The 18,767-nt window shown below is 38.7% G+C and overlaps 1 protein-coding gene across 1 annotated transcript in view; it reads left to right on the top strand.

Annotated features, from left to right (window-relative positions):
* LOC149144487 (uncharacterized) overlaps nt 1–18,767 on the top strand; it is a 169,903-nt gene that overhangs the window by 26,310 nt on the left and 124,826 nt on the right. The gene's annotated exons all lie outside the window — the stretch shown is intronic.

Raw genomic sequence — 18,767 nt, 5'->3', positions numbered from 1 at the left:
CATTCTTGAATGAGACTATAGACGAAGAAGTGTATATTGAGCAACCTCAAGGATTTGAGATCCATAGTAGAGAAACTCACGTTTGTAGATTGAAAAAGGCATTATATGGCTTGAAACAAGCTCCTAGAGCTTGGTATGGAAGAATGGATGCTTATTTATTAAGAATTGGGTTTGTCAAGAGTTCTGCAGATCCAAATCTCTACATCAAGATTGTCAAGAATGAACCTATCATTATATTATATGTGGATGATTTACTTATTGCAGGTGTAAAACATCGAATTCAAGAATGTAAGAAGATGTTGGTAGCCGAATTCGAAATGAAGGACCTTGGGCTTGGAAGTTTGGCAAAAACCAGGCGAAATATATCTTGGTCAAGGAAAATATGTGATCAAGATCCTACAAAAGTTTGGCATGATGGACATGAGTCCATGAAAACTCCCATGATCACAAATTTGAAGAAGTTGAAGAATTCAGATTCTAGTCTTGTTGATCCCACTAGCTATCGTCAGTTGGTTGGCTCCCTAATGTACCTGGTGAATTCTAGACTTAACATATGTTATGCAATAAATGTCCTCAGTCAGTTTCAGTTGGAGCCACATCATGATCATTGGATAACTTCCAAACATATCTTGAGATACCTACGTGGAACAATTCATCACTGCCTAAAATATGATGGCAAAGAGATTCTATTGTTAGCTTTACAGACTCTGATTAGGGTGGTAGTGAGACAGATGGAAGAAGCACTACCAGTGGTTGCTTTAGTTTGGGATTTGCTATGATCTCATGGATGAGTCAAAAACAAGATTCCGTTGCTTTGAGTAGTGCTGAAGTAGAATATGTTGCAGCTTGTGAGATTGGAAAAGAAGTTGTATGGCTTAGAAAGCTTCTTACAGATCTATTTGGAGGACATATGTGTTGACAAATGTAACTAATATCGGTCTTCATAATTGTATTTGAGTCATGATGTAATGCATTTATAAAAGAGAAAGAAAAATAAAATTATTTGTAAAAGAAAAATTATTTATTAGCATGGGTTTCATGCTTATTTTTTTTGTTTGTAGGTCAAAAGCACCCAGTGAGTGCTCTAGGGTTTGTGTCTTAAGTCTGTCAAATTCATGATGTAAAAGACTCTTCTTAGGCTCATTGTCTCGAAGAAAGAAAATTATTTTATGTATTTTGGTCATGTTATACTCCTCCACCAAGTCGACTTGCCCTTCTCTTCAAGTCGGCCTCAAAAGGAGCTTCAAACTACTATATGAATCCATGCATTCGACCTATTGAGAAGTAGATCCACTCATGATATTTGATCTGCAACTAGAAGAAAAGATGAAGTGTGAAATACAAAAAGGGGAGCCTATCCTATTGCAAGAAGAAAAGGAAGCCAAGCGAGGGAGTCTAGGAGTGTAGCAAAGGTTTGAAATTCGTTATCTTTTGCCACACATGTGAGTTTATTGAAGTACTTCATGGGACGAAAGGTGCAAGACTAAGTTAGGAGACCAAAAATCGCAGAAGTAAGGAACAGAAGGGCGGAGACCATAGTTGACATGATGTTTTTCCTTGACTTGATTTTTGGAAGTTTTACTTGTTCGTGGGAGGTTGACTTGGTGGATAGGGGGAGGTCTTGGTCTTGGTTGTCTCATTTGATTTGTTTCTTGAAGAAGGGAAGAGATTTTTGGGTTTTCCCCTCAAAGAGGGGTTTTGCCTTGACTGAGAGCCTACATCCTGTGTCCTTGATCTTCATGTTTATGTTTTGGTAGTTACTTGGTGATAAGAAGATAAAAGAAGATATAAAGAAATTGAAGAAGAGCTAAAAATAAGATAAATAAATATCACAAGTAATTATCAATATAAGAAAATATTTCTGCCTTTATGATTTTCCAACACTATGGAGCCCATTATGATATTTTGTGACAACCAGAGTAGCATCAGATTGACCGAGGATCCTATGTTTCATGCTAGAACTAAGCACATTAATAATAAGTACCATTGTATTAGAAGTTTGGTACAAGATGGGGTTGTAAAGCTACAATATATCTTGATAGACAAACATGTAGCCGATATCTTGACGAATTCTCTTCCCAATAAGAAGCTTGAATATTTAAGAAGCAAGCTTGGATTAGTTGATAGCTTCCATTTGATTGAGAGGGAGAATTAATGAGTTACTGTACCTTAGGATTAACAAGCACGTATGATGGTACTTAGGGTTAGTATCTTGGTAGTTAGCCTAGATGATACCTAGATCCCTATTAGGGTTGGTACCTTGGCAGGTAACCTAGACGGTACCTAGATCCCTATTGGTGTCTTGGAAAGTAGCCTAGATGACACCTGGATCTTTGTTGAGTTAGTGTCTTGGCAGGTAGCCTAGGTGACTTGGATCCTTGTTGAGTTGGTGTATTGGCAGGTAGCCTAGATGACACTTGGATCCCTGTTGGTACCTTGGCATGTAGCCTGGATGTTACCTAGATACCTTGGCAGTTGGCCTAGATGGTATCAAGGTCTCTAGCATTGTATATGCTAATTTTGATACTCTTCTTAGAACATTTCAACTTGAGGTCATCCTTGTACTATTTGCACAATTATGAATACCTCCGTAGTTAAGAGGGAGTGTTGAGAAATGTGCAACTAGGTTTGGTCTTCATGAATATGAAATGTACTTTTGGTTCTTGTATATTGTAAAATGAAAGAAAAATTATTATTGTTATTTTTGAAGCATGGGTTTTGTTACCACTCATACCGGTAGGGGTCCTACGAGGGGTTCCTATAGAGAAACTACTAGGTCGAGGGAAACAATGGAGCGATAGCCCACTGTCACCTCAGCTAAGGCTCCCTGCTCTTTACGGACTTTCACTGATGGGAGGAGACTCAGTATAATGGGAATCACAATAATGAGTATGTCAATGAGAGGAATAAAAAGGTGATTCCAATGGCCTATTCACAAGAGGGGCTCAAATGTATGGCTTTCTTGCTTGAGAAGCAAGGTGTAAGGCTCTCTAGGAAGGGCCAAGGGGGTTTCAAATTTCAATGAGAGGAATAAAAAGGCGATTCCAATGACCTATTCACAAGAGGGGCTCAAATGTATGGCTTGCTTGCTTGAGAAGCAAGGTGTAAGGCTCTCTAGGAAGGGCCAAGGGGATTTTAAGGGCTAGGGTTTGAGGATAAAACATGTAAAGGAGATACCTAGTCCTAGAAATCCTTGTGAAAACTTGGTTTCCAAGTGGTCTTTGTGAAATTGGCTTCAATAAGTTGCGGGACCACACAGGACCAAGTGGACCCAAAATTAGGTCAAGGGTATGGAGTTGATCACCCAATGAGGGGCTTGACCTAATTAGGGAGGAGAAGAGGATCAAAGGACAAATTTTCTTTGAGGTTTGAATTCAATGATCCTAATGAGGACACTAGCCAAGGGAAAACTAGGGCAAGAAATGGTCCTTGAGTTAGGGCTTGCTATATCTTGAGATCCCACCGTTGGATTTGCTTCAAATTTGGAGGGCCTCTAGAGAAAACCTCAATGCAATTGTGGACCAAAAATCGAAGTGTTTGGATGGCTAGATTGTGAGATAATTGATGCCCTAGGTGACCTATGTAGGCTAGGCCTAGAAAAAGAGGGAGGTGAAAAGAATAAGCGTTGAAAATGATCACCAATGGAGGATTAGTGCCTTGTCCTTTGGGAGAGATGGAGTCAAGGAGAATTTATGGTTTGGGAAGAATTCACCCAATCAAGGAGGCCTTCAACAACTTCGCATGGCATTTAGAGCATGAGAACAGCTATTGCAAGGACTTTATACTTCGGTTTGCAATAAATGATGACTTATCGAGATGTATTTAACATAAATTATCTCTAGGAACATTCACCCATTCATACATGGCCCATGACATGATGCAACACTATAAAAGATCAAATTTCCACAATTTTGCATAAGAAAAGCAGTAAATTTCAGCCTAGTATAGCAAAAATCCTAACAACATGCATGTGACAAAAGTAAATAACAAGAATAGCATTAAAAGAGCACTTACCTGTAAGAATGAGTATATCCAATCATGAAGATATGCCGATAGTGAAGCTCTAAGACAAAATGAAAGAGATCCAAACATCAAAATTCATTCATTCATCCAAACTCGTCCTCCAAGAAGGATAGCGAAAGTCTCACAAGAGAAGATAACGCAATCCATGTGATGATGATGTAAATGAATCATCTCACTTCTATTTATACACTCTAATGAATTCGATTTAGCTAAATTCGCCTTGTTACTGCTCAAACTAGCAGGAGTCCTAGGAGGGGATCCTAAAAGGGCAGCTGCTAGGTCAAGGGAAACAATGGAGCGATAGCCCATTGTCACCTAAGCTAAGGATCCTTGTTCTTTATGGACTTTCACCGATGGGAGGAGACCCGGTATAAAGGGAATCACTAGAAGAGTGTGTCAATGAAAGGATAAGGAGTGATTCCTAAGGCCTATTCATAAGAGAGACTCAATTGTATGGTTTGCTTGCTTGAGAAGCAAGGTGTAAGGCTCTCTAGGAAGGGCCAAGGGGATTTCAAGGGCTAGGGTTTGAGGATAAAACTTGTAAAGGAGATACCTAGTCCTAGAAATCCTTGTGGAAACTTGGTTTTGAAGTGGCCTTTGTGAAGGAGATACCTAGTCCTAGAAATCCTTGTGGAAACTTGGTTTTCAATAAGTTGCAGGACCACACAGGACCAAGCAGACCCAAAATTAGGTCAAGGGTATGGAGTTGATCACCCAATGAGGGGCTTGACCTAATTAGGGAAGAGAAGAGGATCAAAGGACAAATTTTCTTTGAGGTTTGAATTTAATGATCCTAATGAGTGTTGAAGGAAGTGTAACTAGGTTTGGTCTTCATAATGACACGATCTTTGTAAATGATGAAAATAAAGAAATAAAATTATTTTTGTATGCTTTGCTGCATGGGTTTCATGAGCAAGAGCTTTATTTTATTAGTGGCTCCAATTGAGAGCCTTAGGATTTATTATTAAGTCAAAGAGTCGAAGTCATGTATGAAGAGCTCAAGAGCTCTTCTTGAGCACATATAAAATGTATATGAGTCAACCTAGTGTCTAGATCAACCCTCCAAAGACAAGCACAATCGTCTTGAAGAAGTCGGCCAACAAAATGATGTAAAATGTAGTCATGTCAGCTCAAGAAAGGAGACACAACGGTTCACTGTCATGTCGGCTTATATATACCCAGCTAGGGTTTGGGCAAAAGAGGAGGAGCTAAACTCAAATTCTCTTTGAAATCTCGGACAAGTGCAGTGGCTCAGGAAATCTCGGATGAGTACAATATTTCAGTATTGCGGAGGAAGGATCTCTGTGTTTTTCGGTGATATCTCGATCTCCTCACAGCACTGTCTTGGCATACTAAAGACACAATCATATATGTTATAAGAAGGAACTCGATAACACTCACTGTCTCAGCATATATATTATAGACGCAGTCACAATGTTGGTGATCATTGTCTCACAATCTTGATATATTTATGGTGAAGAGGATCTCTGTGATCATACAATGGAACACTCTGTCTCAGCATGCCTTCTAGACACAGTCATGATCCCAGTATAGTTGCAATCATGGTCTCGGTGGTATTCTAATGAAGATCTTGGCGGTGTAGCAATGTTGCAACAGTGATTTCGGTGCAACAGTAAATGATCTCGGTGGTACAGTAGTGAAGGCCTCAATGTTGTAGTAGTGATGACTTCAGTGGTAGTAATGATGATCTCAGCAATGATGAAGAAGAGGATTGGTGTCTTGGTCTGGGAGTCGCTAAATAGGTCAAGGGTCATGGTCTTGGTATTCGTTAATTGAAATCTCTATAAGAAGAATTTTGTGCGGGTTTTCCTCTCAAAGAGTGAGAGGTTTTGGCCCTGGCAGGAAGCCAATATCTTATGTCCTTGTCTCTTTTGTTTTGGTAGCTATTTGATGAACTAAGAAGACACACTCTAATAATATCAAGAGAAGATTATGCTAATAAGAAAAAGTTAAAAATGCCTCACAAATAGTTATCATGGAAAAAGAATCTTATTAACTCTAATTGCCCTAGATTCTTCAACAATGAGGACACTAGCCAAGGGAAACCTAGGGCAAGAAATGGTCCTTGAGCTAGGGCTTTCTATATCTTGAGATCCCACCGTCGGATTTACTTCCAATTTGGAGGGCCTCTAGAGCAAAACTCAACACAGTTGTGGACCAAAAATAAAAGTGTTTGGATGGCTAGAATGTGAGATAAATGATGCCCTAGATGACATATGAAGGCTAGGCTGTAATGACCAAAAGTCGTATACACAGCGGAAATCTTTAAAATACTTCAAAGATGTAAATGTCCATTGTAAAACATGTAACTATATATTGAATTGATGTAAGATATGAGATGATTACAAATGAGAATGAGGGCCTACTTATATACCCTAGGCAGGTGCCCTTTCATGAATGGTCATGTCCTTAAGACATGCCTCCTCATTAGTAACTAACTAATCATTAGTTAATTAATTATTATTTATTATTTTTATATGAATTATATTCATAACACATTCAACACATAAGTGCTCTAATCAAATTGATAAGTGTTTAATAAGTCTGGCTAATTGTTCTATGTGACATTGTGATATTGCTTCTCATTGCTAAATTGGATATCTCTTGTGCATGTAATTGTATCTAATGAGCATATTGGTGATTCATTGATTGTAATCTTGAAGATTGCTAATTGTCTTAAGAAGCATTGATCTTGTCTTATTTGTCATTTGAGCAATTATCTATTGGTAATATCAGCAGCACTTCCTAGCACTATTAAGTTTGAGCACTTCCTCTTGTGGTTGAGCTTGGTCATTCATACTTCAAAGACATAAATGTCCATTGTAAAACATGTAATTGTATATTGAATATTGTATATTGAATTGATGTAAGATATGAGATGATTACAAATGAGAATGAGGGCCTACTTATATACCCTAGGCAGGTGCCCTTTCATGAATGGTCATGTCTCTAAGACATGCCTCTTCATTACTAACTAACTAACCATTAGTTAATTAATTATTATTTATTGTTATTATATTTATGTTTATATTTATTATTTTTATATGAATTATATTCATAACACATTCACACACATAAGTGCTCTAATCACATTGATAAGTGTTTAATAAGTTTGGCTAATTGTTCTGACATGGTGATCTTGCTTCTCATTGCTAAATTGGATACCTCTTGTGCATGCTATTGTATCTAATGAGCATATTGGTGATTCATTGATTATAATCTTAAAGATTGCTAATTGTCTTAAGAAGCATTGATCTTGTCTTATTTGTCATTTGAGCAATTATCTATTGGTAATATCGACAACACTTTCTGGCACCGTTAAGTTTGAGCACTTCCTCTTGTGGTTGAGATTGGTCATTCATTTATTGTTCAAGTACCTTATCGTTCATAATTGAAAATCATTACAATCAAGTACTTAAGAAATTTTAATAATCTCACCTTAAGAACACTCATATATTGCATTTGCATTCTAGGATTAGCCTCTTGCATTAATTAATTAACTTCCAAGCATAAGCTTGATCGATAGAGAGATAGGCCCACTTTTCTCATCCAATGTGAGGAGCCTAGCACCTCTGTAGTAGTTAACACAGTGACCTTGCAGTTGTTAGAGCCACAGTTTCTGCAGCGCCGGAGGCGTCGGGTGGTTAGAACCTAAGGGGAGGTATCGTTAATCAAGCCTTAGCTTGCTTCCCCTTGGCTTCTCTCTCACAATCTACTCTAGAGATTAGCTTCAAAACAATTAAGAGGAGGGATACACTTAGAGTATGCATATAACTTAAAATAAACCAAGATTTTGCATCTCACCTAGGTTGTAGAATTTGAATCTCATTTATTATAGTGAAGCATCCTTAAGCAACAATTGTTCATCTGGTGACTTGGTAAATAATTTGTTTTAAGCAAGTAATTGACTCAATTTAAGGCACTGGTCTTTGACGATAATCTGATCAATTCATTTAACTTGCTAATTCAACCAGGTTGCTAGGCTGTTTAGTTGTGTCTCGCGGACTTGTTGGTTGCCAACAAGTCTCCCATCTTCACATTTCATAGGGACTACCCCCCATAGCTTGCTGTAGGGAGACAACTAGAACGGAGAGGGTGGGGATCAGAGTGACAACCCCCATCCTGATAGTTATCAAATCGTGCCTGTACAATTTGAGCGACAACAGGACCACATACATCTGTATTGACCAGATCTAAAATCCCCTTGGACTTGCTCTCGCTACTTAGAAAAGCAACATTGGCATACTTGCCAAGTGCACATCCCTTGCACGCCCCTTGTTGCTCGACACTGAATTCTGGAAGACTAGTGACAATCTCCCTTAGTATCATTAAAGCTCTCTAATGCAAGTGACCCCATCCTCTTATGCCACAACTTGCACATGTTGTCACTGTCATGAACTAGGGCTTGTACAGGCTCAGTGTTTGACATTGACAAGTTATCCTCTTGGCCTCCAATCACTCGCCTTGAGTTAAGGCTAGATTTTCTCGGTTTGACAAGTAGCTATCCATCCTGGAAGTAGACCACATTCCCCTTGTCTTCCATGGCTAAGATTGTGAGTAAATTATTAGTTAGCCTTGGAACATATAATGCATCTATCACCTCCAAAGGACTTCTCGACTCTAGATGAAACTAAATGGTCCCAACTCACTCTACACCATACTTGGCATAGTTGGAAAGCTCCACATGTAGATCTAAGTCATTCTCTGAAAAATTGGTAAAAAGCCCTTGTGGTTTTGTCATGTGACGAGAAGCACCACTATCCACGAACTAGGTCCCCCTGGCTACATTGCCAAAAATGCAGGACACTAACGAGAACTCCTTTTGGAACTTGTAGCAAACTCATTGACTTGAGTATCTACAAAAGTTGTAACCTGCTGCACGTTTCCCTTACCCTTCTTCTTGTTTAGACAATGAGGCATAATAACCATTCTTGTGGCATGCATCACATTTCACTTTGCTTAGATCTTTCTTCTTTCCAGCTTATGAAGTAGCCTCTCCACCTAAATCCTTTTTGACCTTCCCCTTGCCCTTCCTTTTCCTAACTTGCACGCGCAAGATTCTCAATGTTACCCTTGTGTTGGCCTACTGACATAGATACCCCCTGAATCTCCTTTTGGATGAAATCATCCCATAGCCTATCACAATTAGGAAGATGCTCTCATGCAATGATGCCTTTGATGAAAGGATCCCATGGCTTTGTGAAGCCATTTAGGGCTGTCCTCACCAATTTCCTCATTTGTCACGGTCTCTTGAACTACATCCAATTCATCATGAACATGTGTGATTTTGGTGATATATGAGGTCATAATATCTAATGTGGTCATCTTGGTGTTCTTGAGTTTCTCTCTCAACACCATATTTCTGCTAGCATTATCACTCTGTTAAAGCTTCTTTCTGAGAGCCTCCCACATCTCCCTCCTTGTATTCTTCTTGGATAGGTGAGGAATCACATGATCCTTCATCACATCTAAGACAATCCTTCTGGCTTTTATGCCCTTTTGGTTAGAGGTGACCAATTTTGCAACATTAGTAGGTTGGGTGAGTCTGGTATTAGCAAACTCCCATATGCCAGTCTCCCTGAGAATCAATGAAACCCTAGCCTTTCAGGGAACTAAGTTTGATGCGCCCTCCAACCTGTCCTCAAATCATAACTCAGTTACGACCATCTCCCAAATCGAAAGTTTTACTTAAAAATTTGGTGTTGAAAATATAGATTTGCTGTAAATTTGTATGAAATCTGATTTTCCCTTCTTCAGAGTTGATGCTTTGATGCCATATTAATTTATTAATTCGAGATTTGGTTTTAATTCCTAGCAATTACTGAATATAAAATATATTGGCATTTTTAAAAGAAAATTAAATAGCAAAAGCACACACACGGAAAATCTTTCACATAGCAATTAACCCTCTTATTACTCATCACTTTTATTATTTGAATAATGAGGGATCCCTTATTGGGAAAAGGGCCCACAAATAAAATACAATTTTTTTACAACAATAGGACTTGGACAAATCGGTTCCTTAAAAACCCAAAATCTGCACCAGTTGAATTTCTCCCACTCATGTGGCCTCTAGATCACCTAAAACCCTCAAGCTTTTGCACACTCACACATGTAGCCTGTGTATAATCTACCTCACAGGCGTGGCCCTATCCGCTCACACGTGTGGCCCGAGCTATCTCTCCCTCACACGTGGATTTTTCCAAAATTTCCTTCAAGCATGTGGTCTTTAGCGAACTTGTGCTCAAAACTAGTATGGGCTCTGCTTGCGCTTAGTCTCCTTCGAATTTTTTGTTGTTGCAACATTTCCTCTTTTCAACTCTGAGTATCACACACACTGAGAAAATACCTTTCTCAAATTTGTAATGTCACGTGTGTCTTTCTCCTCTCCTTAGCCTTGCTTTTATAATTTGTCATTGAGTGAAATTCCTAAACCTGATCTCGAATGTGATGGATGGCTAGGATTAAATTCTAACCCACTTGAGATCAATGATTGATATTAAAATAAATTCACTAAAGTGAATAATTTACTTTTCCCTTATTTTAGTTCAATTGCCAACATAATTAATTATATGCTTTTCCTAAGTTAGACTTAGGCTAAATTACAAAAGCAACTTAATAAATTGAGCAAGTATTCTATGGAGGATTCAGACAACTCTTGCATGCTTGACACCTAGCCAATGTAGAAGTACCTATCCACTGCTACAATTACCAATAATGTATAGCTGAAATTCAAATCTGAAAATGACATGACATGTGGGCAAATGTAAACTTCATATATAAACTCAAGATGAAGTACAAGTACATAGCATAGTCTTCTCTCAAGACTAGTACAAAAACTCTAACTATTCAAAAATCCCTATCTAGGGTAAATCATCAAACCGTAGCTCAATAAAAAGATCCAATTGCAAGAATCTCTCCAACACAACCTCCAAGTCAAGATGTCCTCATCTCCTCTTCTTTTTCACAAATCCACTCGAGAGTTTTCTTTCAAAACTTTAATCTCCAATCCCCAAAGGATAAACCCTAACCACAAAACTCCAATATTTTCTAGTAAACTCCAAGAAGACCATGAAACCCTAATGCCTTGAGAGAAATATAATACAAGTGAATACTTGAAAGAGAGAGAGAGGAAGTGCACTCTCTTCTCTTATTCACATCACATCACGAGATTGAATGCAAGTGATTGAATGAATATGTTGTGGAAAGGCTTTCTCCTTCCTCTATTTATATGAGAGCTAAGTTGCACAATACGGGGAAGTAGGTACGAGTTTTCGAAATGGATATGGGTACGAAACATGACCTCCCTAAATTTTGGAAAGGGGGAAACGCTATATATATATCTGTGTATGTGTGTCTGTGTGTTAGGAGATTTAAGAAATGTTATGTGCAATTATAAAGCATACATGATACATTATTACATTATGATTAAATTGTAAGTGTCTAAATTTACATCACATTTACTCATGAATGATCACATAATGAAAGCAACAATATCCAAAAACAACCTTGATAAATGAGGTTTATTATAAATATATATCCAAAATTAGAATGTATTATATATATGAGGTTGGAAGTACAATAAAGACTATGAGGTTGTGTTAATTTTTCATATGGTGATATTGTTCTTTGCTATGATAGTTACATTTCATCATTAATACATTAAGTTCACCCCATATCATCATTACATTATTCAAATTTACACCATTATACATTAGCATATGTAATTATATAGAAAGAAACAACATCCCCATCATCATCAATGCAACGAAACATAAAAGGAACAGTAGAAGAAAGCATGCACACACATAGAGACACCAGGATTGGTCCGAGACCAGGGCAAAACCCTTGTAAATCTTCTTCTTCTTAGATCGTCATCAAATGATGCAGCAAAATAGAGTACAATGATACATAACTTTATCTATGTCTATGCAGCGAAACAATAATGATATCTATGAAACAGATCTAATCATGCTAGGAGTCAAAATCCTCATACTGATGGCTGTAATGTGCTGTCACAAACTGATGTCAACTGCTATATATTGTTGTCACTATACCGAACACTGCTGAGCCCAATAGATATGTTTGCAGTGGATACTAACAAATAAGATCTACAGATTTGTATAACCATAGAGAGAAACCCAGATTTACCAGATCACTGAAGTCAAGATGTCAAACCCTAGATATGAACTCGAGTCGCTCTCATCAAAACTGTCTGTGCGCAACCGAAACTCTTTGGTCGCTCTCTCGGATACTGTGTGAGGGCGACTATGACTGCTTGTCGCTCTCTGGAAGACTCTGTGCATGCGATCGAGGTGCAACACACTTGAAACCCTTGGTCGAGCACTGTTGCACTGTCAATGAGCCCAATACATATGTTTGCAGTGGATACTAACAAATAAGATCTACAATTTTGTATAACCATAGAGGGAAACCCAGATTTACCAGATCACTGAAGTCAAGATGTCAAACCCTAGATATGAACTCGAGTTGCTCTCATCAAAACTGTCTGTGTGCAACTGAAACTCCTTGGTTGCTCTCTCGGATACTGTGTGAGGGCGACTATGACTGCTTGTCACTCTTTGGAAGACTCTGTGCGTGCGACCGAGGTGCAACACAGTTGAAACCCTTGGTCGCTCCCTTGAAGTTACTACGCATGTGACTGAGACACCCTGGTTGCTCTCAGGACCAATCTGTGCAAGCGACTGGGGACTGATACCTCCAAATCTGCCTCTGAAGCCATAGTTGCTCCCATAAGCCTCTGTGCTAGCATCCAAGGGTCTATAGTTGCTCTCATAAGCTTATGTGCTAGCATCCAGGGACCAAAATGCCTTGTTCAGTGCCAGCGACCGAAATCCAGAAGACCCTAACCCAGAGCAAACCTTTCGCTTGTGATTTCAGACCCTTGAGAAAACTCCTTTCGTCGAACTTGTGTGAACCAAGAAAAAAGAGAAGAGAAGATGTGTCCAAATGATCTTGAGGTCTCTTCTATTTATAGGCTTTCCTGAGGGTTCACTTGGGGTTAAGACTGACCTAAGCAGTTACTCATGTGGTTAGGGCTGATCCATTTCATAATACAAAATAATTCATAACTCAACTTCCGCTTGACCAAATTGGGTGATCTTTAGGTCGATTTTGGTCCTCTCGAAAAGAGGAATCTAAAGCAATTATTATCTTGGTCATTTGAGCTGTCTAAGGTGGAATTTTACCGCAGTTGCAAAAATTAACACTCCCTCTCAACTAGAGAGAATTCCACCTGCCAATATCTGTCCATCAATCAATATATCATCACGAATCATATCTATCATGAAGCCATCGTGCCATGTTCATCACAAATCATCATTGTACATCTCTAACTATGCTTTGCTTATTCCTGCTTATCTCTCGATTGTTTTTGTTCATATGCTGAACTTTCTCGGATCTAGAAGAAGAAGAATTTGACACCGGAGGGGAGCTCAAGCTACCACCCTCTATCCATTAGGTTGCGATGTGGAATCTCTGTCGGTGGGCTGCTACCTGGAATGTTATCATTGATCGTAATTAAAGAGCATATCATCAGGGAGAACATCTCAAGTTGGAATCACATCAGGGAGCAATAACTTCTACCCATACCAAGCAATAGGATAACTCATCACACAAGGGAGTAAACATTCGACCCCGGATCACATAGGGGAGCAAATGCTCGACCCTGGAATTTCATCGGGGAGATTTACCCTCAACTTGGAATCATATCGGGTCATCTCAACCCATCCTATTGCCTACTGATCTTCCCATCGATGACCCAGAATAGTCATGTCATAGAACACTTGCATCATAATCGCCTTGGGTTGTACACCCCCAAGTACACTCTCAACTCGTTGGCCAAACGAGGAGCGATACTCCCAACAAGCCCGACTTGTGGGTATGATGCCAACTGGGGTATACTCTACAAAGACCAAGATAGGGTGAGCTACTACTCCAACCCTATGGGTAACAAATAGGGGTAACGCCCTATTGTCCAAATTTCCCTCAACCCCAGGAGCCCTCCATCTCAATTCCTCACCCTGGGAGCTCAAACAGGGTAGGAAGAGTTGGCTTAATGTCCTCGATCAGCACTGCCCCTCATCCAGAGGGGATGCTCTCTGAAAACCAAGAACTTTCTCTTTGGTAATGCCTTTGTGAGAATATCTGCAATCTTCTTGTCTCAATAACAACTGTTTCCTGCTCATATAGAACATCAAATCAGATATTATGTCAGATCATAAATAAACATATAAATCACAAAAGGATACCATAATCATTCTCCCTCTCAAGGAGGTGCCAACCACAAGCTTGAGCTTGTTTCGAACAACTGCACTGTCTCAATATGTGAGAGTATCTTGGTCCCAACTATATATATATGTAACCATGTCATATCCAGATCATGTTCAAACAACTCTCTAAGGAGCTTCTATGTCCTACCTCACAGCTAGCCATGCTAGCAGCATCATGATCAACCTCGGTCATGCTATGGACTTCTCATCCAAGATATCATGGCAAATCTCATACTAAAGCAACATCCAAATGTGCTTATCAACAATAATCTCAAATATTAGCAATACATCTATGCAGACACATACCATAGGAGAAATATCTCATTCTCAAAATATAATACCTCATGCAGATATTTCAAATCATGCTCGATGGCAACTCTGAGTGAAGTAGCTCAATCATGAATTTATTTAGGTTCTATGCACATCATATGTATACAGATGGTTGTTAAAAAACAGAATCAACAATACTTCAATCAACTGTCGGATGCCATGCCGAGTTCAACAACATCTTTGAACTTCAAATCAGAGTATCAAGGATTTACAAAAACATTTTCCAATAGCTTTGCAATATGGAATTTCTTTCCCAAATTCTAGATATCAATTCATCATGCCATGATACATCATTTCAGGCTTCATAAGCCATCTCCCTTTGATTTAGATCATTAGAGGCTCATCACCTGTCACAAGTAGATCATTAGGATATAAAATAAAAACCATAATCAATATCAAAGCCATATCTTGGAACTCATCATCCTAACTTTATTAGATAACTGTCAATTATAGACATATCTGGATTGCAATGCTCTAAGCATAATGCCTTCCTAAGTCATCATAATCAGCCTTACATAAATTAATGTTGTACCATCACAACAACAAAGTTAGCTTATCAGAGTTTAGAAGCCAGATTATGATCATTATCAAAGTCATCATTATCATAGTATTAATACATTCAACTAGGAGACAGGTAGAGCTCATATCAAGTCTGAATTTGATTATGCAATATAAGTCTGAGGCTTCATCAAGTCATTCTATAATCATAACATAAGTCATTCATAATCACAACTATCATTCTTTCAACCATTGTGCTAAGAACAAGGAGGCCAATATCCACATAAGTCATCATGCCCACATAGTATCGATATCAGGGCAAATCAACAATCGTCAAATCAGATCACTAGACATCAGGTCAAGTCCAAATTACTATTGTAGAGAGATATATAGTCAAAGCACATCTCAATCATCAATTCAAAGTTATTGTCAAGCATCATGTCAAAACACTTTTCATATATACCAATAATTCCAAATCATGCCAACTTCTTGTAGCACAAACATACTAACATATCTATATGTATGTCTTGGTCCCCTGCAAACACAAGTTCAATCTGCATGTTTATGTTTTGGCAAACATTCAAGCTTTTCCTGCTTGCAGATCTTGCTATCTGCAACACATATATCTTCCAGGTGACAATACTTCATTATGTGATCAACAATTTAACCCAACAACTTCAGAAATCAGTTAACAGTGGTAGAATATGTCAGAGATACTTTGATTCAGAATTCAAACAACTTCAGAAAGCTTCAGATGATGGTCAACAATAGTCAAACCTCTGGTCGCTCCCTTCAGGTTAGCATGAGAGTGACTTTAGCTGCCTGGATGATGTCTAGGCCTTAGCATGCGTGCGTCCATGGAAAAGATCTCCTAGATATGTGCTGCGTCTGGAACATAAACCCTAATTTCTGTACGAGCTTCAAATCTAAGACTCAGTTGCAGATTAATACTGTCAGATGCACATAAATCATACTTTAGCAACATAGAATACAAATAGTAATAAGGCTAAGAATCTTGAGAAGAGATTCTCCCTCTGAATGGGGATTTGCATCATTCATCTTCATTCATGTAAGCAACTTGTCTCTACTAGAGTCATGCAACAATAGATCTGTTAGATCATAAACATATGGCTATCAACATCATGACATCAATCTTTCATCAAAGGTTTAGACTCAAAGTAGTGGATAGATCTCAAACACAATAACACTTTTTATTAAGTCACTCCATCAAGTTAGGATATTCGGTTTAATCACGATCATAGTTAGTAAGAGATCTACTTATCAATCTTACACTTTACTTCTCACATCAAAGTTACTAGTCTCTTCATGACCAATGAAATCAGGTTAGATAGAAAAGAACAACAAGAGTGTCAATCATGCTAATCACAAGTATTACCATCAGACTCATGTATAGGAGTCAATGAACTATCCTTCTATATGAAATCCATCATGACAAGTATCAAGAGTATTATTTACTATTATTTATTGGAGTCAAGGTGCTAGCCTTCTTTATAAAATCAAGATATCCAACAGATAGATCATAGATGTTAGCCAAACATCAAGTGTACCAATGTATCAACATTAGATAGCCTTATAGAATTCAAGAAGATCAGAAATGTTCAACACCAAGTGCATAATTTCATCACAGGAAACATAGATCCAAGTCACTTTCATGTACATGTATGAGCCATTAAAGAAAGAGATATTCTCATCATACCTTAGGGCTTACCATGCCAATAGCTGAAACATACCATGCATACCTTATGGTATTACTTGTGCACCTTTTCATTAGACATAGGCCGCTTGAAGCACTTTGTCATCTTTTCATCAAGTACCTCTTTGTCTCTTTCCAGATCTGCATCTCAAAATGATCCTCAAGAAGGATCTACTCATCACATCTCATCAAGGAGGTTAGAAACATCCATATACTCAAATACATATGCAGGAAGTACAAGCAATAAACATAATCATCAGATCTATAAGTTTAACAAGTAAGAAGCATCATAAGTCAAGAAATACTTATCTTCAATGAGAGGCGATCCTCTCCCTCTTGAACCAATCTTCAAGAGCCATCAATGTCCATGATCCATATACCAATGTTGCCTTCAAGTATCCAACCAAATCTGCTAGGGATTATCCCATCTAGGGCTTCATCGAATCTTTGTCAAGTGCTTGAGCATCTTTACATAGATCATGCTAGAGTTTCATACATCTAATCTCAAGCCTTTGCCATAAACCGGGGTTTTCCAACCCTAACCTCATATAATCCATCAAAGCATAATCATCAAGATGCCTAGGGTTATCTTCAAACCCTAGAATTCTTTTAGGTCTCCACCATCCTCTTCTTGCTTCCATCAAAGGTGTCATCATCAGGGTGATCTCCATGACTTCTCTTCAACCCAACTTTGATACCATGTTAATTTTTCATAGGGCGATATTGTTCTTTGCTATGATAGTTGCATTTCATCATTAATACATTAAGTTCACCCAATATCATCATTACATTATTCAAATTTACACCATTATACATCAACAATGCAACGGAACATAAAAGGAACAATAGAAGAAAGCATGCACACACATAGAGACACCGAGATTGGTCCGAGACCAGGGCAAAACCCACTATGGGGAAAATCCTTGCAAATCTTCTTCTTCTTAGATCATCATCAAATGGTGCAGCAAAAGGGAGTACACTGATCCATAACTTTATCTATGTAGCAAAACAATAATGATATCTATGAAACAAATCTAATCATGCTAGGAGTCAAATTCCTCATACTGATGGCTATAATGTGCTGTCACAAACTGATGTCAACTGCTGTATACTGCTGTCACTGTATCGAACACTGCTGTCACTATTAATGAGCCTAATACATATGTTTGCAATGGATACTAACAAATAAGATCTACAGATCTATAGATCTATATAACAGTAGAGAGAAACCCAGATCTACCAGATCATTGAAGTCAACTGAAGTCAAGATGTCAAACCTTAGATCTAAACTCGAGTTGCTCTCATCAAAACTGTCTATATGCGACCGAAACTCCCTGGTTGCTCTCTTAGATACTGCGTGAGGGCAACTATGACTGCTTGGTCGCTCTCTGGACAACTTTGTGCGTGCAACCGAGGTGCAACACACCTAAAACCCTTGGTTGCTCCCAATGCATGCGACCGGGACACCTTGGTTGCTCTCAGGACCAATCTGTGCGAGCGATCGGGGACCGATACCTCCAGATTTGCCTCTGAAGCCATAGTCGCTCCCATAAGCCTCTGTGCCAACGTCCAAGGGTCTATAGTTGCTCTCATAGGCTTATGTGCCAGCGTCCAGGGACCAAAATGCCTTGTTCTGTGCCAGCGACCGAGATCCAGAAGACCCTAACCCAGAGCGAACTTTTCGCCTATGATTTCAGACTCTTGCAAACTCCTTCCGTCGAACCTGTGCGAACCAAGACAAAAGAGAAGAGAAGATGTGTCCAAATGATCTTGAGGTCTCATCTATTTATAGGCTTTCTTAAGGGTTCACTTGGGGTTAAGACTGGCATAAGCAGTTACTCATTTGGTTAGAGCCAACCCATTTCATAATACCAAAAATAATTCATAAC

This window comes from Pinus tabuliformis, chromosome X, assembly GCF_031772625.1.
Source record: "Pinus tabuliformis cultivar Carrire ecotype Pingquan chromosome X, CPIR1, whole genome shotgun sequence".
Taxonomy (NCBI): Eukaryota; Viridiplantae; Streptophyta; class Pinopsida; order Pinales; family Pinaceae; genus Pinus; species Pinus tabuliformis.
The sequence above is the reverse complement of the archived record's forward strand: the minus strand, read 5'-3'. Positions and strand labels throughout refer to the sequence as shown.